At 51.5% G+C, this 20,698-nt stretch overlaps 1 long non-coding RNA gene across 9 annotated transcripts in view; it reads left to right on the top strand.

Annotated features, from left to right (window-relative positions):
• Positions 1-20,698, top strand: part of LOC309859192 — a 223,321-nt gene extending 202,623 nt beyond the window's left edge. For 7 of the 9 annotated variants that reach the window (XR_014308591.1, XR_014308592.1, XR_014308593.1 and 4 more), the window contains 2 exons: positions 19,657-19,820; positions 19,890-20,698. This is a non-coding gene — a long non-coding RNA (uncharacterized lncRNA). Of the gene's footprint in view, positions 1-16,641; positions 16,769-19,656; positions 19,821-19,889 lie in introns of all 9 variants that reach the window. The other 2 variants (XR_014308598.1, XR_014308599.1) reach the window with 1 other exon arrangement.

The following is a 20,698-nucleotide window of genomic DNA, read 5'->3' as shown; positions in this document are numbered from 1 at the left end:
GGGATGTGGTCCCTCCCCATGGGCAGCTCAGAACCTGATGCCGGTTGGGGGGTGTGGGAAGAGTTCCATGCCCAAGGAGATGATGCCTCCCTTTAGGTGGATGCCCCCATCCCCCAGATCAGAGCATGGGGCCCCCTCTCGAGATGCCATGAGTGGCCTTGTCAAGATCGAGACTATCCAATCTGCAGATTCCCCCTGTCACGGCCTCCCTTCCTACGATGGAGGGGGCAGCTCCAAGGTCAGCAGCACTTTGCATCATGGACCTGGCACAGGCCTTGTTAGGTGAAGTCCTCCAAGAGGGGTGTTGTAGGAAGTTCCAACCCAGATGATCGTGATGTTGCCTTGAGTATTCATGACAGCCTGTCCCTGACCAGCGCAGTGGGAGGAAGCCAGCAAGCTGACCATCCTGGCTGACTGACTTGGGGTTTCTCTCCTCGTGAGACTCAAGCATCTGGGGTTTCAGTTAAGTTTATTATTCGTCCACTACCTACTTTCCTACCCAAATCATCCTCATCTCCCCATAGCTCATAGCTAGAGCTTCCAAATTCAACTCCCGGGTTAATCCTTGTCCCTTTGCAATCCCTTCTGCACTTGGCAACCAGCACGATCTTTATAAAATGTGAATCAAATTGTGTCTGCCCCACTGAACATACCAAGGACTTCCCATTTCTGTTCTTGGGATAAAACTCCAAATCCCCCATGGGGCTCTACATGAATTGGCCTGGATTTCTCTGCTAGCTCACTGTTCTTCAGCCACACTGACCTCTGCTGAGTGATACATCCTATTCCTGCCCACCTCAGGACCTTTGCACATGCTGTGTCTCTGCTTGGAATGCTCATTCCCTCTATTTTTACATGCTTTCTCACCTTCACCACTCCCGTTGTTTCCTCCCACTAGTCCTTGCTTTTCCTTCCTAGTGTGATCTATCATGATACATTTATTTGTGTTTATTTCACACCTGTCCTCCTTCATGAGACCATACTCCTAGAAGTGCAAAGATGGGGTCAATTTCATCTACTGCAGTAAGAACAATGAGAGCCAGTACTTTGATCATATTGACCATGTACCAGCCATGGTTCTAGGTGTGATGTTTACCCAGCCACTTAACCCTTATGAGACCCTACTGACATATAGATGTTGTCACTGCCTTCATTTTACAAATCAGCAAACTGAGGCACAGAAAGGTTAAGTAGTGTGGCCCAGCTGCCCCATCTGGTAGATCTTAAAACCAAACCATGGCTCCAGGGTCCTTGCTCTTAAGCGCTCTGGCAGAGCCTGCTGGCGCTTCCCCAGAGGGGATGCTCAGTGAGTGGATGGACATATGAATCAAAGGACCAGTGTCCCGTCTCTCAGGGAGGTCCTCACTGTAGTTTCTGTGCTGGGCTCAGGGATGATGGCACAGTCAAGGGCGGGGGGACCTGGAATGAGCCCAGCAGACCTGGACTGCAGTTAAGGTCCCCCTATAGTCACTAACTGGGGACTATGGAAAGCCCCTCACTTCCCTGAGCTAGGATGTTCTTAGCACGGACTTGAGCAGTGCTGTTGCCCTTGCACAGTGGTGCAGGAGCGCCGGGAGGTGAGCAAGGGCTCATAGGTGACTCACAAAGTCTTCACTGCTCTTGCCCTCCTAGTGGGCTTTTTGTCTCTGGGGAGAGTGCCTCACACCCCTTTCAGGTAAAAGTAGCTAGGAGGAAGCAGACCCCCCCCTCCCCAGCAGGGGATGGCCTGGCTGGATGATAAGGATTAGGGACGGAGTTCCCAGAGGACACAGAGGGTGGCCCCCATGCCTCCTCTCAGCCTTAGTATGCCCTCGCCATAACTGGAGTGTTTGCTGACTTCGGTTGCAGGGCCAGGGGTGGTGGGCTTCTGGTGACCTCACCCCCTGCCTATGCCACAAAGCTGAAGGCCCCTAAGAGTGTCTGGGTCTCCGGATAGGACGGACCTGCCACCTTCACCCTGTGACCCCAGATGCCCAGAATCATTGGTGTGACTTTCTGACCCTTTCCAGGAATTCCCTGCCTGTGGCCTTCAAATAAAATTTCTTCGTAATGTTGAATCTAAACATCGCTTTGCTCTCCGCCTCTCTCCCGGTCCCCCTCCTTCCGGCTGCCTCTCTCCGGCTTGCATCCTCCTCCCTCGCTCCCTGACCCCCGCCCCCCCCACCACCATTCTGTGCCTAACCCTTTCTCTCTGCATCTCTCACCACCCCTTTACCTCATTCTGGCCTTCAGACACACAACTTTCCAAGGAGCCCACATGCCGGCTTCTTGCAGACTGGCCTGTTGAGCAGCTGGTCCAGCCCCTCCAAGGCAGGAGGAGAAGGACGTTTGGTCCTGTGACGGCCATGGACAGCTGGCTCATCCTGGACGCTGGCTCCCTGTGCACCTCGTCCCTGGAAGGTGGTTTGGCCCCAGGCCTGGCCCTGACAGCAGGGCCGTGCTGATGAGACCAACAATTCAGCCTGGCTGTACTTTCGATGGGCAACCTCTGACACTGTCTTCTTCTTACTTCTGGAGATCACTGCAAACCACCCACCTCCCAGAGGGCACCCCCTCCTGCCCCAGAGACTGTGACATTTAGATCCATGGTGTCCTAGCTCCCTCACTTAGTAGGTCCTTGACCCGTAGGTTCTTCTGAAGTTTCAGAAGCCAGATCGGATTTTGATCCTGGTTGCATTATTGACTAGCGGTGGGTTCCTGGAGGAGACTCTGTGCCTTGGTTTCCTCATTTGCAAATTGGAATGCTGACAGTAGTGCCTTTCTGTGGTAGATGGAACAATCAGTCCCAGTGCTTTCCTCCCCCATCATCTAATTAACACGTGGACTCTGTGGCCGTGGCCGTGGCCGTGGCCTTCAGGTGAGCAGGGGCAGTCGTCCCCACAGTGACATCCATCTCGGCCATGTGACTTGTTCTCGTCTATGGGGTGTTAGCAGCGTAACGGGAAGACGCAAATCGTACGGGGTTGGGCTTCTTTGCTTGCGTGGCTTTGATGGTGACCACGTGCCTCTGACAGCCTGCAGTCCACAAAGGACAAGAGACATGGAGCAGATTCTGAATTCACACCTCGTATGGAGCTGAGCGCGGACATGCCCTCCCGGTACCAGCCAGCCCTCAGCTGCCGGCAGACATGTGAGCGAGAAAGCAGTGCTCGTTGTCGTTGGCCCAGAGTGCGGCTGTTTTGTCACACGGCCCCCTTGCAGCCACAGCGGATACCATTAGATCACTTCACGGGGTTATTGTAAGAATGTTGATTAACTGAGTGAGTTGGTTCACATATTTGGTTTCCTTTGCTGCTGTAACGAATTACTACCCACTTAGTGTCTTCAGGCAGCACGGTGTATTATCTCACAATTCCACAGGTGAGAAGTCCAGCTCGGGTCTCACTGGGCTAAAATCAGGGAACACAGGCCTGCCTCCTTCTGCGGCTCCGAGAGATAAGTGTTTTTGCTTCTCAGAGCCAGCAACCTAACCCCATCTGTGCCTTTCTCGCATAGTCACGTCTAACCCTGACGGCTTCTCTCTTCTGCCTCCCTCTCCCGTTTTTGGATGCTTCTGATTATATTGGGCCCACAGAAATCATGCAGGATAATCTTTCTATTTTAACATCGCTGCATTCACTTTCTTTTCCTCTGCCAGTTGAATTTGCCTTTGCCAGGCAACTCAAATAGTCACAGGCTTCAGGGATTAGGGTGTGGGTCGCTTCGGGAGATGGCGAGTCTGCAAACCACTGCACGCCTGGCACTTACAATGGGGCTTTTCGTGCTCCAAAGACTTTCTATCCACTGGTATGATTGTCAGCCTTAGCGTTCCCCTTCGTGACATGAGATGAGAGGCGGTCTCATCTGACGCCCACACGGGCTCCTCTGGCAGGCTTTGTTGGGCCGGGCATAGAGAAATATTCCATCCCTTGGTCCTAGGTGAGTGGAGACAGTGGGTTTAGGAGACAGGAAGGGGGTGAGGTCAGTTTCCTAACTGGCTTTGGAGCAGCCCAGAGGTTCTCCAGGGCGATGATAATGCTTCTGATTCATTATCGTAGCAAGTCTCCTGCTGTCCTCACTGTCCGTCAGCACAGCCCCCTGCTCGGAACTGGCTGAGTGACCAGAAGGGCTGGGGGAAGTCAGGCAAGGGCCAGCCCCTATCTCCACGTGCCCAGCTGGTTCCGTCCTTGCGCTCGACAGGTCCTTCTGATCTTCCCACATACAATGGATTACAGGGAAAAAGAAACTTCCTGGCTTGCCTGATACCAGCTTGGAGGAAGTAGCTGGCTTCAGTGGGACAAGGAAACAAACCCCAATGACAGTGATAACCTCTCGCCAGGCTTCTGCGTGAACACAGAAGCTGCTGGGTGGCTGCAGGACACGTTCAGAGGTGTTGGTTGAGTGTGAGTTCTTACAAAAGGGGAGCTCGAATTCAGTATGTCAGCACAGAGTGGAAACGGGGTGGGACTAACCAGTAGGAGAGACGCAGGTGATGGGCTCAGCCCCACAGTCTTTATGGTGGCAAAGTGGTGTTCCCTGGGCGTCCCTCCATCTAAAGTAGATGCTAGGCAATGACTGGTGTGGGATCCAAAGCCACAGAGAGTCAAGGACAGAAGTGGACGGTTCTTTGGACATCACTAAGCTTGCTTTGGGGACATGAGGCCCAGAGAGGTGACATACAATCCACGGTCACACGGCTGTTTAGGAGCAAGCCAAGTCCTAGAACGAACCTCAGGTCCTTCCCTCCTTTTCCACGGGGCCTTCCATGCTGCCATCTTTGTTCCTGTCCCCTGTTGCCGGAAGCACCTCCAGTCTGTCTCAGCCCCGCAGTTACCCTCTCCTTCAAGCTAGTTCCATGGCGACGTCCATGGCCGGCAGACTTTTGCCACATCTGTGAGGCATCCTGCCATTCCACGTGACAGACTCTGACGGCAGGGCTTCTTTATTTCGCTATCTATGTGCTTCATGATGGTACAGCATGACTGCGGGCCAGGAACGTGGGCTCCAGCCTTGCCAGGTGAACAGGTTCAAGTAGGGGGAATGCAGTGTCAGGGTTTCTTTTGTCTGTCAGCTCAGTGGGCCATGGTGTCCACCTCTAAGTGAGTGTGCACACGCATGCTATGACTTCCCTTCCCTGGAGAAGCCTGAGTAGTACCCGCAGTGAGAACGAGACAGATGTGGTCCACGTCCAGGAACCGCCCCTGCCTGGGGAGGCTTATTTGCGCACATCACCGGGCTTTGGTCTCTTTGTGGGTGAGCTGGCAACAATGTGAGCACATGCCAAGCGAGCGAGTAGAGATACAGACAAACAGGACGATAAACCCAAAGAGCTTCCTAGGCCGTCTGGCGTTGTGCTCAACAAATAATGTTGCTCACTGTAAAATGTATACTTGTCTGCGAGCCCCATGGGTACATGACCCAGTTGTCTGTACAGCAAACCATCCCCGACCTTAGTGGCTTAAAACCAGGACAGTTTATCCTTCTCGGTCTTGTAGAGTGGCTGAACCCTGCCAGGAGTTTCTTCGGCCACACTCAGGAGTCCGTGTGGCTGCGTTCCCGGGGGAGCTCTGAGGCGTCCCTCACAGAGCTGGGGCCTCTGCCGGGATGACAGAGCACCTGGGGGCTCGCCCTTTCTCTGCCATCTCGCCATCGTCGTCCAGCCGGACTTGCTTGACACTGCGGCGGCTGGATCCCCCCAGTGCCTCCTGTGAAGGCCGCCTGGTCCCCGGGGCAAGGCGCAGAATGCACGCGACCTCGCTCTCTTTCAGTTCTCCTGCTCAGGGGGTCCCCGGTCAGCCCAGATTCCGGGGCAGGAGAAATCACGCGCAGCGCGGGATGGGGTAACAACTCACGTGGACAGAAGTGGGAGGGGTTCTCGGCCACCCGCACTGGACACCCCAGCCCCAGCACGCAAGTTGCTTTCAAGAGTTGATGACTCTCAACTTCGAAGGCTCCCTTCCTGGGTTATCTGTGATCATCTAGTGAGTCTCAGCAGGGACTTGGGGACGGCCGTCTTGTTTCAGAGCCTGCCTCTGCCGCAGACTGACTGGGTGACTAGTTTCTTATTGTTTCCATGACTCAGGCTCCTCTTCAGGAAGATGGGGACAATACCGGTACTAAAGTAGAGCTTGTGTGAGGATATGCCTGTGTGCACTGACGCGGGTGTGCGTGTACACATATACGTGTGTGTGTGTGAGTGCACATGCATTTGTGCATATGTCTACACACACCTAAGTGCACCTGTCATTATTTGTGCGAATACGTGTACACGTACCTATGAGTGCACAATCTGTGTGTGTATGAAATTGAGTACATCACTTTTTTAAAGAATTTTATTTATTTATATATTTGAGAGCGCGCGAGCAAGAGAGCACAGAGGGAGGAGCGGAGGGAGGGGCAAGCAGACTCCAGGCTGAGCGTGGAGCCTGACGCAGGGCTCCATCCCATGACTCTGACATCACGACTGAGCCGAGATGAACAGTCAGACACTTAACCAGCTGCACCACTCAAGTGCCCAGAGTGCCTCGCTTCTGAGGTTATTTCCTTGTGCGTACATCTTTGCAGCCTGCCTTGCCCTGGGCCTGGGTCGTGTTTCCAAGAAAATTTTAAAGTTGGATGTGAGAGCTAGTGCCCAGCTGGAATTTGGACTGAGCCCTTTCCAGGCCCATGCCTGGTACCCTCACTCTAGGAGCCGTTCCCTAGCGTGTCCTTGAGAAGCAGAGTGTCAGCAGGTCCTGGTGAGATATGGACCCTCCTCGGCCCCATCCCAGTTGCTTTGGGATGATCTGCCCGGGACCCACACTGTGCTGCTTCTGCTGGTGGCTTGTCCCCTGGCTACCACCTTCATTCTCTGGTTCAGTCACTTTCCTGTTTCATTCCAGAAAAACCCAGTACTTTCTACTCACACACAGTTGGGATCTCGGGATAGTGAGGAGGTGAAGCAAAGCACAGGGCTGTTTTCATATTTGGAGTTTCAGTCCAACTAAACTTTCCCACACCACCAAGGAAGACGTGGTCTCCTTGCTTCACCTTTTCCAGGCTGAGCCAAGGTCAGGGTTAGCTCTGGGTGGCCAGACCACCCTGGGCCTCCAACCCTCCCTTTCGTAATGAGCTGATTTTCCCCAAGGTACAGCTTCTGGGCAATGTGACCCTGTTTTGTTGTTCCCTGAGTCTTCCCACTAGGGAGAAAAAACCAAAAACAAAAAACAAAAAAACAACTGTCATTTATTGAATATATATGCTTTATACATATGTTGCTGCAATTATTACCCTGCAGGAAAGATACTATTATCCTGAAAGTAGGAAATAATAAACAATTTCCAGAAGGAGCCAGCATTTAAACCTTTGTGCACCTCACTAGAAAGCCTTTTCTCCTCCATATGGCAGAGGTGAGATGTATGTAGGATTTCTTTTCAAGGCCATCGGTCCTAAATACTTCCCTTTAACAAATGTCAACAAAATCCCACAGAGAAAGTGTCTCCAATGTAAAATGTACAGACTACCCTCGGGGTTACAAACACTGTGTTCCAGAAAGTCAGGAGCTGCCTTGGCGTTGGCCGAGTTGGAAGGCACAGAAGGGGGGAGGCTGGCCAGGGTGTGGTGACGGGGAGTCACACTGCTCACTGTCTTTCTCTGTGGAGTCTTTCCGTTGTAAACATGTTTTCTTCCCCATCCTCTGGCATCCATCAAGATTGAAATTCCAGGTTGTCAACCCTTGAAGGAAGGGGTTCAGATCTTGGCATTAAGTTATTCCCATCGTGTGTACAGAGCTTTGATGCTAAGGAACGCTTCCCGAAACTTAACTGCTCCACACAGCAGCCCGGAGAGGACGTCGGCCTTGTGGACGAGAAAGACAAAGGCCAAGGGCCTCACGTTGAGCCCGAACACGAGGCTGCTCCCAGCTCCCAGGAGTCCTCTGTCCAGTAGACTGTTAGCCGAGCATATGTGCAGTCGCTGAGGCTGCTTCATGTTCTGGGACAGGATCTCTGCCTTTCCCAGGATCTGATGGTCCCTCTGCCAATACCGTGGGACATCAACCCCTGAGTGCACTGACGTGTTCGCCTGACCAGTTCTCCGCAACCAAACCGGGGCCCCATCAGCCTCACAGACCTCCCTCTGCAGTGCACACCCCAGAGCGTGGCGCGTGGCGGACTCTCCCCACGGAGGCGCCTGTTGAATGAACACATAGTACTTCTGCTTTACCAAAGCCAAGCGGCTTTGGAGACTTGAACTCCTGCCGGCCACCAGCTGCCCTTCATTTCTACTCACAAAGCACCGAGTATGTATTCCAGAAACATCACCCAATCCAAACACACAAGGGCAGGAAGCTGCAAGACTTGTGTTACCCTTCAGAGGTGATTGTCGGAAAGGAGCGCTGTGTATGCGTATGCATCCTAGGCACAGCAGGGTAGGGCACCCGTTCGTGTGCACAGAGCTGCCTTACCAGATGCGCGACGGCTGGCCTTCCACATCGGCATGCCCACTTCTGCCCCCTCACCGTCTGATTGCTGGGACACGCAGCGGCACCATTGTTCACACAGAAAGGGCAAAGGCCCTCCCAATTTTTCTTAAGGGTCTGGGGGAGCTAATGAATTCCACACTTGTACTATTACAAACAGGGCTTCCGTGAATATTAACATGGTTAAATCTTCACGAATGTGTTTTCCTATTTTACGAGGATGTATCCCCTAAGATAGACTAGGCCGTTTCGCTTGCTGCAGGCCGTTCGGGAAGTCTGGGCAGGTTTCTCTCTCCACCACCGCATCGGACACCGTCACGTCTCTGAGCCCCCCGCAGGAGGGAGCCAGGGCGGACGTGCCTTCTCTAGCCTCTTCTCTTTGACACTTGGCACAGCACCAGACACATGGCTGCTGTTCCCAACCTACGTGTCCCTTCACCAGAGGACCTCCCTCACCGTGGGCTGTGTAATACCCTTGTTCCTCCTTGTAGCCGTTGCTTTCTGTAACAAATGTCTCAAATTAATTAAATCATGATTTGTGGTGTTTGGAGCGGAGCCTGAGTGGGTCTGGTTCCCTGTTGTGTCCTGGCAGCCGGCACAGTAGTTCGTAACGGTCAGAAGCAAGAGCTCACGACAGAAGGACCTGGGTTTCTGACAGCGCTGTCCCTCTGCCGACCTAGGGCTTTGTTTTCTCCTCTGTGTGCTCACGTTACCTGCCTCACACAGTCAAGGTGAGGTTTAAACGCGACGTGGGGCATGGAGTGTGCGCCGTGTGGTTAACACACGCAGGGGCTCAGCTCTCGTTGCCGGGGCCGTGGTCCGGGGGTGGTGAGTGCCCACTGTGTGCCAGGCTCTGCTCTAGGTGCTTTATGTCGGGAGAGGGATGGCAAACTGCCGCTCACCCGCCAAATCTGACCCACCGTCTTTTCTGGTACAGCCCAGGAGCGACGCATTTCTAAATGGCTCACAGATAAAATCCAAAAGTATCGTATTTTCTGACGCATGAAAATCGTATGAAATTGGATTTCATTGTCCATAAATAAAGTTTTATTGGAACACAGCATGCCCTTTGTTTTGGGTATTGTCTGTTGTGACTTGGCTGCTCTGATTGTAAAGATGGGGAGCTACTATAGAGATGGCATGGCCCGCAGTGCCCCAGAATATTCACTCTTTGGCCCTCAGTTTGCTGAGCTGCGTATGAACCCATCTAACCCTGCACAGGGCAGGCTGTTACTGCCGCCATCCACACTATCCGGGGAAGTGAGGTTAACAGAGTGCCTGAGGTCATCACGGCTTGTAGGTGGTAGAGCATGGGTTTGGTTCCCAGAGCTGGGGCTCCTGATGGCTCCACCGTAGGGCAAGTTCTTGGTCTTTGGAGGGGAGAGACATGAGGCAGGAAGAGGCAGACGTATGCCTCCATGAGTGGTAGAGTCAGGACGAGAACCAACCCCACTGGACCCCACAGTTCTTGACCTTATTCTCGTAATGAGTTTATACCCTCCCCACCCACCACCGTCTCCTGGTGTCACCCGCTAAACACACAGCCAGATGTACAGAAGCATTCAAGATGTCCCTAAAAGTGTAGTCCCTTGAGAGCAGGGAGGTAATACGACAAGACTAGATATGGTTATGTGCTTTCTACTAAATATGGACTTAGTACATGCTGGTGGAATGAGTGAGTGCATTTTGGTGAATGTGTCCTGGACTCTTCAGAATTTAGACTCTGGAGATAGGACAGGGACCCCTGGGGAAAGCGGTAAGAGCCCATTCTCATGGGAAGGAGACCACGGGAAGGTGGTCCTTCATGGACCACGGTGATGCTCCCCAGGCGGCATGGGGTTCCTGGGCTGCAGTGCCAAACACGTCTGTCAAAAGCCCACGGAAGGAAAGCTGGTATCTTTCCCATGTGTCGTAACCGGCTCCATGTGGGTTGATTCCGAATGTTTGGTTTCTTTCAACAGCTTTGCTGAGCTATAATTCCCGTATCACCCAAGTTACCAGTCTTAGAACATTTTGACTACCTCAGAAAAAAAATCTGTCCCCATCAGCTATCACCTCCTTCTCCCCCTTCCCCTGGCCCCTGGGGTCCTGAGCAACCTAGAATTTCTGTCACAGGGGATTTGCCTTTCCTACATTTCACACAAACGCAGTCGTACAATAGGTGGTCTTCCGCAGGACGCTATCAAGGTTCATCCGCTGTAGGGTGTGTCTGTACTTCATTCCCTTCTGTGCCTTAGTGATGTTCCATTGTGTGGAGGGACTGCGTTTCATTTACTCTTTCTTTGGTGGATAGACAGGTTTTTTCCAGTTTGGGGTTATTATGAATAATGAATGCTTCTCTGAAGATTCCTGTGCAAGATTTTGAGTGGATGTGTGTTTGCATTTCCTTGAGTATATATACCTAGGGGGGAAAGGCTGGATCACGTGGCAACTCTCTCTGCAGCCTTTTTGAGGACCGGCTAGACTGTTTTCTAGAGCACCTACACTGGTTTTCATGCCCATAGGAACTGCGTGTTCTTGGCCCTCATTCATGCCCGTCTTTACAAATCACAGGATTCCATTTATATGAACTTTTGGAACACACAAAATTAATGAATGGTGCTAGAAATCAGTACAGTGGTTTCCTCTGGGAGGTGCAGCAACGATTGGAAAAGGCACAGGGAACTTTCTGGGTGAAGGAAATGTTCTGTGTCTTTGTGGGTTAGTGTTTTTGGTATGTGCATTTGTCAAAACTCATCAAACTGTTCATTAAAGATTGGGACATTTCACTGTGTTAATTAAGCTTGAATTTTAAAATTTGAAAAAGAGCATATAAGTAAAAAAAAGCATAGGCAGAGGGGGAAAAAGAAAAGAATATTAGCTATCTCCAGGCATGACTTATCCTGGACAGAGGGCCAATACCTGGCAGGCAAGGCCAAGTGTGAGAGGCTTTTAATTGATGTGATTAACTGTGTCTCAGTAGGGAGCCTCGTTAACACCAAAAGGAAGGAAAAGAGGTTATTTTTCACTTACCTAACTAGGGAAAGGGGGGAAGGGAGGCCTGGGGGGCCCTTAGAGGGCTGGTCCCTGCAGTGGGGGATGGGCCATTCTGAATAGTAGAGCTGCATTTCCCTTGGCTTTGAGATACTTTTTGGGGTGGGGGAGGGCATTATTTTCTTGGTTGTTGCAAAACCTATTCTCCATTTTCATCTGCGGGGAGAAGAAAACCAACCTGAATTTTGGGAGTGGGGGTGAAGTGGGGTGTGTTTTTCAAAGTGGCATCTTCCACGAGAACACAGATCTGTTTAGCTAGAATACTCTAACCCTTCCTTAAATGCACTAGTGGCTGATGAACAGACAATAACAGGCAACAGAAAAGAAGTGGAAGGTTTTATCTCTCCCTTAAGCTCTGCAGAGAAATTTATGGATGGCCGTAAGCGCACAGATCAGGGTTGGACAAACATTAATTACCCATGTTAAAAATCAGCAGTATGAAATTTCTTATAAAATTGCAAAAATTGCATCATTTTATTTGTAGGCTAGGAAAAAATATATATGTACACACACACACACACACACACACACACACACACACATATGTATTTGGCTAGAATAAAAGCCTGGAAGTATAAATGCTGTTATTTTTAGGAGAATGTGATTATAATGTGATTTTTTTTCTATTGCGTATCTGCGATTTATTTTTTCCAATGACTGTTTACTGCTTGTGAATTCAGTTGTTTGTTGAGTGATTTTGCTTCTCTCACTCATGGAAGAGGTCAGTTTGCATAGGCTCACCTCCCTGGCAGAGACTCCTCACTCCATCCCCGCCATGCTTCCTGGTTCTCAGCTCTGTGTAAGTACCAAACACAGACTTCAAGGTTAGCGAGGTTAGAGTTCTATCTTGCAGGATCACGGGCAGGTCTTTCTGTGTCTTGGTTTCCTCATCAGAAGAATGGAACTGAAGGTCGTCTCCCGGATCAAGTGGTGTGAAACGTCCATGGGAACCGCGGCCCTACACACACACACACACACACACACACACACACACACACACACAGAGTACTTGGCCCTTCCCAGCAGTTGGATACTCTTGCTCCCCCTTTCAGCAGGACGCCTTCCTGGTACCTTGGAAACTAGCCCTCGAGGGGTCCAAGTGACTCCTGAGGGCGGAGCACCAGCCCTCAAACCATTGCAGAAGCTTATATACACCTTCAGCCCATCATGTGTGTGTGCGCGTGTATATGTGCGTGTATGTATATGCATGCGTGTGTGCGCACATGTGTTTACGTATGTGTGTGAGAGTGTGCAGGCTCATCAGGAGCACTTCTCTGTGTGTAGTGTGACATTAAACAGAACCTCCGTCCCTGTGGACGAATTGGGGCAACTCGCTGCAGGGACTAGGATCTGTCACAAACCAAAGGTCAAACCAGCTGCAGCAACGGGGGTCACCACGCTATTTACGTTCCTTCCTGCAGCACGATTCCTGGCGGCGGTGGCCTCGGTCCGCAAACAGCCTTGTCCGCAGTGTGCCCAGTACGCTGGAAACCTTCTCTTCCCGCAGCTCAGGATAGAGAACGCAGTCCCGGGGTGGAGTGTGAGTATCATTTCCCCAGGGCTGGGGGAAGGGCTCGGCAGAGGGTGAGTCAGGGTTTTGCAAATGTATGTTTACGCTGGTGGAACACGCAGGGCACACATGGGCAACAGCGATTTGCACTCATGCAAAGCAGGAGCCACGTGCTGTCCGCATCCCTCGCCTCCCCTTCCTCGGTCACCTCTGCAGCCCTCCTCCCGGCTCCAGAATGCCTGCCCCAGCCCCTTTTCTCGGCTTCTTTTTCTGGCAGTGGTTTTCAAACTTCAGTTTGCAAATGACCACCTGGGAAACTCGGTAAAATGCAGATCCCTGGGCTTCCCCCACCAGATTTTCTCATTCAGTAGCTCTGGGGTGGGGCTTGGGAAATGGCATTTTCACGGGACATCATAGATGGGTTCGTTTTACCAGAAAGACACTATGTGTGAGTTTCAAAATAGGAAGACAGAGATGCAAAATGGAAATTGTGTTACATATTTATATAACTTTTTATTGCCTGGTCAAATGCAACTCCACTTTTGCAGTTACATGGGAATTATGTTTTATACAGGAGCCAGGTAGGTTAACATACTTGATAGCTGTCTCGGGGCCTACAGAAGCCTTGAAGGCGTTTCAGCTGCATGAGCCAGGCTCTGAGGAGCGAAGCCTAGGGGATGTTGTGTTCCTAGAATTTTCTTTCTTTCTTTCTTTCTTCCTTTCTTTCTTTCTTTCTTTCTTTCTTTCTTTCTTTCTTTCTTTCTTTCTTTCTTTCTTTTTAAAGATTTTATTTATTTATTTGACAGACAGAGATCACAAGTAGGCAGAGAGGCAGGCAGAGAAAGAGGAGGAAGCAGGCGCCCTGCTGAGCAGAGAGCCCGATGCGGGGCTCCATCCCAGGACCCTGGGATCATGACCTGAGCCCAAGGCAGAGGCTTAACCCACTGAGCCATCATTTTCGATCAGGAAGAAATGTTCTTCCTGGGTGGCTCAGTGGGTTAAGCCTCTGCATCGGCTCAGGTCATGATCTCAGGGTCCTGGGATGGAGCCCCGCATCGGGCTCTCTGCTCAGCAGGGCACCTGCTTCCTCCTCTCTCTCTGCCTGCCTCTCTGCCTATTTGTGATCTCTCTCTCTCTCTGTCAAATAAATAAATAAGATCTTAAAAAAAATGTTCTTCTTCGGTGCCCTCCCGAGAGCCTGACCTTCCGACCAAGGCAAACCTGAAGCAGAGGCTCCAGTCGGGGAGATGGGCAATAGGCAGCACGACTGGTCCACATGCAGTCTGGGCCTTTGCGAGAGTTCCCAGCGCTGGGAAAGAAGCAAGACGAGGTGGGCGGAAGGCGAGCAGCTGGGTGCATGGCAGGCCTGTGGCGAGGCTCTGACTCCACGTGGCCTTTCTCCCTGCACCCCTCCGTCTCGGCAGCACCTCCACCCCCCACCCCCCAGCCACACCGTGTGCAGGGCACGGCGGGGCACTGGGGTGGAAGAGAGAGGGACGCTCACAAGCATTTCCCCACAAAGACCAGAAAGAGCACGTCAGCTCTGCTCACTCCTCGTGCGCCGGATCTAGTCCCCGCCGGTGAGGAAGTGCAACCCTGCCCTGCAGGAGACAGTCTGGAAAAGCGAGTGGCGTGGGTACGTCCCTTTTCAGGGCACGCGTACTTTCTCACTCACTCATTCAACCAGCAAGAATTGACGACACATTTACCAAACGCCGAACATCACAAAATATTGCCGCTGCTTTTGGTGCTTTCATCAGTCCTGAAGTGGCAGGGCTCCTTAGACCATTTCTCCGTCGGCAGTAGAAGGCTCAGAGGCGCCCAGACGGGGAGGGGTGGGCCTGACTCCACAGCACAAGCCCGGCAGGGAACGCCACAATGACAGGAGAGGAAGGTGGCCGTGCAGGGAGGCCCGAAGGCACAGCGGTTAAGCAGGCGGGTTCTAGAGGCGAACTGCCTAGGGGTGCATTCTGGCTCCATATTCCTGAGCCATGAGATCAGAGCAAGTGACTTACCTTCCTACGCCTCAGGGTCCTTTTCCGTTCACGGCCAGGATGCTAACAGCACCCCCAACCTCATCACAGTGCTGTGACAGGTAAGGCAGAAAGAGCACGGAAAGCCCTTGCCAAGCTCCTAGCACAGCCTCCGGGCCAACATGCCAGGGATAACAGTGAGTTACCATGGCCATCCACGTACAAGGGCCATCCACGTACAAGCTCACATGGGCCACAGGCCCCTTAATCCAGGGCCTGCCGTGCGGGCAGGTGGGACGGGGACGCCCTGGTACCACAGGCCTCCCTACTCACCAGCTTCACGCAGGCCCTCCTGAGGGCTGCCCCACACGGATCTCACAGACGCTCCCATCAGCCGCACTGCTTTCTGAGCTCTGTGTTCCTCTGCCTGGCTTTGGGGGTCCTCAAAATTCAGGCCTTGACTCACCCAACCAGGATTTCCAGATGTTTTCTTTCTGTTTAGGCCCAGGAAGCTCCTCCCTGGCCTGTGAGTGTGCCGCCCACCTCCCCCGCTCCTGGCCTGGATCCCAGGCCTCCTCCCCTTCCTCCTCCGCCTCCCCACCGACCCCCAGCCCCCCATGCTGCGGTCATCCTGAGCACTTCCTTCGCAGCCTGCGGGGACCTGCCCCCTGACCCCAGACCACCCAGGACACACACGCGATCAATCTTGGATTGTCTTGCTTTGTTATCTTAGCCTTCATTCCTCCCTGGTATCTAGCATTCCTCGTGTTGGCGTCTTGACTCCCTAACTCGCCGCTACGGTCGAGAAATGGCCTTGGTGTTGCAATCCCTCACCCGGAGTCTAGGTGATAACAGGCATTTGAGACATTCGTGGTCCAAGCACTGGCTGGCTCCTTGGCGTGGGGCTCGGGAGTGGAAGGGGGAAACCAGCGCAGAGTCGTGGCTGAGGACGGCTCCCTCGCTTCCACCATCCGGTCCACACACCACGCCCCTCCCAGGCCGGACTTGCTGTCCGCAGTGAGCGGAGGCCAGCTGTGTGAAGGGGTCCACAATGTGTGCAGAGACCCTCTGGGAGCACTCGGGAGCACGCAGATCTCACAGGAGGACGGCAGAGCATCGGTGACCCCGGGGAAAGTCTACCTTCCCTGAAGCTCCGGGTGCGACTATAGCCTCCCGCTCCCTGCACGTTTCCAGATGTTAGAGTGATGGGTTTCTGTAGGCAGCCTGGCATGTGCCTCCACCACACGTGGCCACATACATGGGTCTTTTGGAAAAAACCGTTTGTCAGGAGTTATCAAACACCATGTTGACCTCGTATCCCTGTTTAGGGAATGTATTTCAAAGACACGCTCCAGGAAGGAAGACACTCGTTTGCAGGTGGGAGGTTTTTTGAAGCCCGGCACATTTGGGAGCAAAGTTGGAGACCAGGAGACACCCAAGGATATATGGTACTTGGGCGCCAAGGCATTTGCCAGACATCTGAGGAATGGGGAAGAGGTGTTCACTTTAAGGAGAGTGGCCACCATCCCTGATGTGACAGTCACATACAGCAATGTGCCCTTCCTTATGGGAAGTTACAGAAAGAGAATAGCTCTTTGTTGGAAAAGTGAAGATTGGCTTATTTGGTAGCATAGCAGGCAAGTGATGTTAGTTTCTTCCTTGTGTCTCTTCTCTTTTTGGTAACCTAGCTCATCTAGTTAAAAATGGATTCACCGCCACAAAAGAAAAGAAAAAGACATATCTATGTGGATTTGTAAGGCCCCAGGTGTCCAGGAGTGGGAGCATAAAGATAGCCTGAGATGTCCCCTCTCTCAGGTTTGTGCGCAAAACAGCATGGGTGCTCTGCGGGGGGTCAGGGGGAGTGAGACACGGGTGCCCTGCAGGGAGGGGCTGCCCCTGCTTCCAGGTCTAAAGGGCCCGAGTGCCGCACCCATTGAGGCTGCGATGTGCTGCTGTGCTCTCAGCACAGTGCCTGGTATGAACCCGAGCCCCTGGGGGACATGCTCCCTTCCTCCCAAGTATGCCAAACAGCGTCATTCATCATTGTGCTTTTTGTCCTGCCTGTGTCGTGTGTCACTGAAACCACACCCTAAAGGTACAAGCTGGGTAATGTCCCCGTTTTACAGACAAGAAAGCGCAGTCCTCAGTTGTCATTCAGTTGCTGCATTCCAAACGGGCTGCGCACACGTCTCCTCTACAGGGCTTCCCTTTGTATCTGCTTTTGCAGTGGGGAAACTGAAGCTGTAAGTGACCTGCCAGAGGGCCCACAGCCCGTAAGAGTCAGTCCTGGAAACATGCATAGCTGGGTTTTCTGACTCCCAGTCCGCTTGCATTTTATCTTTGGGATTTTATGAAAGCCTCCTCTGTTCAAGGCACATTCTCTCTGGCCTCTGCAAGATCCCTGTCATTCTTCTTGTGTTCTTCCCGTTCTGCTCCCTTTGCTCCTTACCGGCGTCTACTCCGGTGCCTTTGCTGGGTGCTGCACAGGTGGACTGCTGCAGGGCCATGATTGGGTACTTTTTAGTTTAGACAAATGGGGTTCTCTTAGAGATCTTCTCTTCATTCTGTACACATAGCTTATCCGAGGGCTGCATCTGGTCTTCCCTTGCCATTGGTCCTGCCCTGTTCACTCCTCTTGCCCCTGGAGATGGACACTAGGGAAGCGCAGCCAAGTTCTGTGGTGACACCTTGCACCTGTGCCCGTGGGGACTGTGGGAGAGTTTCTCTGTACAGACTCCAGGCGGGGATGGATGGTTGAGTCATTGGCTGTGCTCATGTTTAGTTTCACGAGTACTGCCAGGTTGTCTTCCAGAATGACTACACCAGGTTACACTTACACCGGTTAAGTGTGTAGAGCTTTCTGTTTCTCATACCCTCCCCAGCACCTGCTGTAACCAGATGTCTCAGAAAGCATGCCTCTGAATGGCCTGAGGGCATCAAATTAGCATCTCTGTGATGCTTTTCTGTGCTGCAGACCTCACCTATCACAGCAGCCTTTCCGGTGGGAAGAACATCCAAAAGGAAAAGGAGTTTCTTCCTACTGTAACTCTCTTCTCTTCAGGCACAGAATTTCCCCAGAAATCCCCAGTAGACCCCCCTTCTGTCTCACTGGCCAGATGGGGCCGAGAGTCCACCCTAGGCTAGACCGTAATGGAGACAACAGGATTCGCCACGGCCGCCGTGTGCCTCTTCCAGATACCTGCGCAGAACTGGGGAAAGTTGAAACGGGGAAGAAAGCTGGTCATTCAGCCGCCAGTGGACTCTTCTTCCACCCTAGTTCTTTAATTGTACCAATTTTTTGAGTCATGCTGCCTCATCTTTACAAGGAATCATTCTCGAAACTCTGTGCAATTAGCCAATTTCAGAGACTTTCTAAAGCAATGAGTCAGCGAGCCTATGGGCATTGCCTTGAGGACTTGATGGGTCCGGCCCATTTTGGAACCTGCCGTTCTTCTTGCCAGGTGGACGTCAGACCTATTGCTATCCTGGCTGCCCCAACCCTAACCCTGTATATGTAACAGGAGACTCAACTCTCGTTTATTTTATTATTATTATTATTATTTTTAAATTTCAGTGTCCCGCCCTTGCTTTCCTTCTTTCCTTTTCTTCTTCCTTCTCTTCCTCCATCAGTTTCCAGCTCCCCAGCCCGTAGGTCTCCCTTCCGCGAGGCAGTCAACTTCAAGAGTCTCGTCTGTGATTGTAGATGGTCTGTGCCTAAACGGCAAAATCCCTGTGTGTGTACCATTTCTTTCTCTACAGTATGAGGTTGCTGTGTCTTAGAGCACACGGGCACTGTGATTTAGGCCACGACCAGGGGAAGAAGACGGTCTGTTGCCCATCCCATTTCTCCTCGTTCCCAGGCACCATTCCCGCCTGTCACTTTCTAGCTGCTGCTGTTGTCCACTCTGCACTTGGGGCGTATTTCTGGGTGCACGTGATGACATGGAGACATCTGTGATGATGTGACTCTGGATCCCAGTGTGGTCCAGCCCCGTTGGTGAAGAATCCCTCAGTTTCTGGTAGGCCCTATGCCTCAGTTTCCCTCTCTGCAGGGCACGAAGACTGGATGACAATTTGAGATGGTCTCCAGAAACGTGCCCGCCACAGGTGGCCCTCTGAGGACCCTACTTCTGCCCTAAGGGCAGCTTTTAGATCACGCTCTATTGATTCGTTCACCTGGTGCAGAACCACACACCTGAAAGATGGCCAAAGCTTTTGTTCCTCAAACTCGAACTGCACATCTGTCTTTAGGGAACCCTTGTTAGATGCAGAATCTCGTTCAGTCACTCATGTGGGGCTGAGATCCTGCACTAGGGGTGGGCTCCCAAGTGCTGCCAATGCTGCTGGCCCACACACTGACCCGTTTGGAATAGCAAGGAAACACCGAGTCCTATCCCGTGCGGTACCAGATACTGTCTAGAGCACTATACTGCTACACTACATAGATTCCAGCTTCGTCACTGGTTAGCAGTTCATGAACATTATCCTTTCATCTTCCTGATTATCCAGAGGGTGTGGGAATATATATATATATATATATATATATATATATATGCGCACATATGTACATGTTTTATATAATATATATTTTAATATATATTTATGTGTTTATATATAATGTGTGTGTATATATACATAAAAATGTGTGTGTGTGTATATATATATATATATATATATATATATAAATAAACTTTTTTTTTTAGGCGAGAGAACTGCTCAGACATGTTAAGTAACTCCGCAGAGGTCACACAGCTAAGGGACACAGAGGAACGTATCAAGTAGTGAAGGCCATTTTTCATCACTGCTGTCCTCCACGAGCTTATGTCTGGAATGGGAGGCATCTTTGCACCAATGAACGGGTTGGATGGTGAGTATCATTTTCTCTTCTCTCCCTGTCTTTATCTCTGTAATTATAACTCTGGTTTCTTACTTTCAGGAGCCCAGAAAACACTTGACACAGGTAGCATTGACCCAGAGAGAAGTGAATCCTTGTGTCCAGTGACTAGAAGACACGCGAACCTGGAACAAGGAGCCCAGGAGATTGCTGTGCTTCCCCCACATAGGAGAACACCCACCCCTCCTGCCCCTCGCCTGTAACACATGATACATTTAGCAGTGATTTGGTCACTGCTGAGCTATCTTCATTTAATGTGATTTTGACAGAAGAGTTGGTCTGGAAATTGTATTTTCAATTAAACCTCCTTGTTGAGCCGCTTTGGTTTTGAAAGGATCCCATTAGGGTGGATAATTATACAGCAGTTGCTATAGGGAAATATTTGCCTCAATTTCCGCTCTTAGGTGGTTCAAATCAAATGTTATTTCTTTTCCTTCTCAGAGCCGTGTGTGACCATTTTCCTCATACTATAGGCTTCTCATGAGTTATTTTTGGAAATCCAAAGCAAAACAGCCGTTTTGGCGGAGGCCGTTTCTAGCCTAGCAGAGTAAGCCATATGTACCAATAAACACAGCCAAAGAGTCCGTGTCTTTCAAAAACACCAAAACCATCTCCCTCTGTGGGGGTTAAATTCTTGGGGACCACAGACTGTCCTTTGTATCATCCTGTATTCCTTTGTGAACTCTAGTTAACTGAAGTCAAAGACAATTGAAAATCCTTTAAAATTTGGCACCCATGGGGGGCTCAGTTGAGCATCTGACTCTTGGCTTCGGCTCAGGTCATGATCTCGGGGTCGTGGGAAGGAGCCCCACGCGAGGCTCCGTACTCAGCGCTGAGTCTGCTTGGGGTTC

The sequence above is a fragment of the Mustela nivalis genome, assembly GCF_964662115.1.
Source record: "Mustela nivalis genome assembly, chromosome: 2".
Lineage (NCBI taxonomy): Eukaryota > Metazoa > Chordata > Mammalia > Carnivora > Mustelidae > Mustela > Mustela nivalis.
The sequence above is the reverse complement of the archived record's forward strand: the minus strand, read 5'-3'. Positions and strand labels throughout refer to the sequence as shown.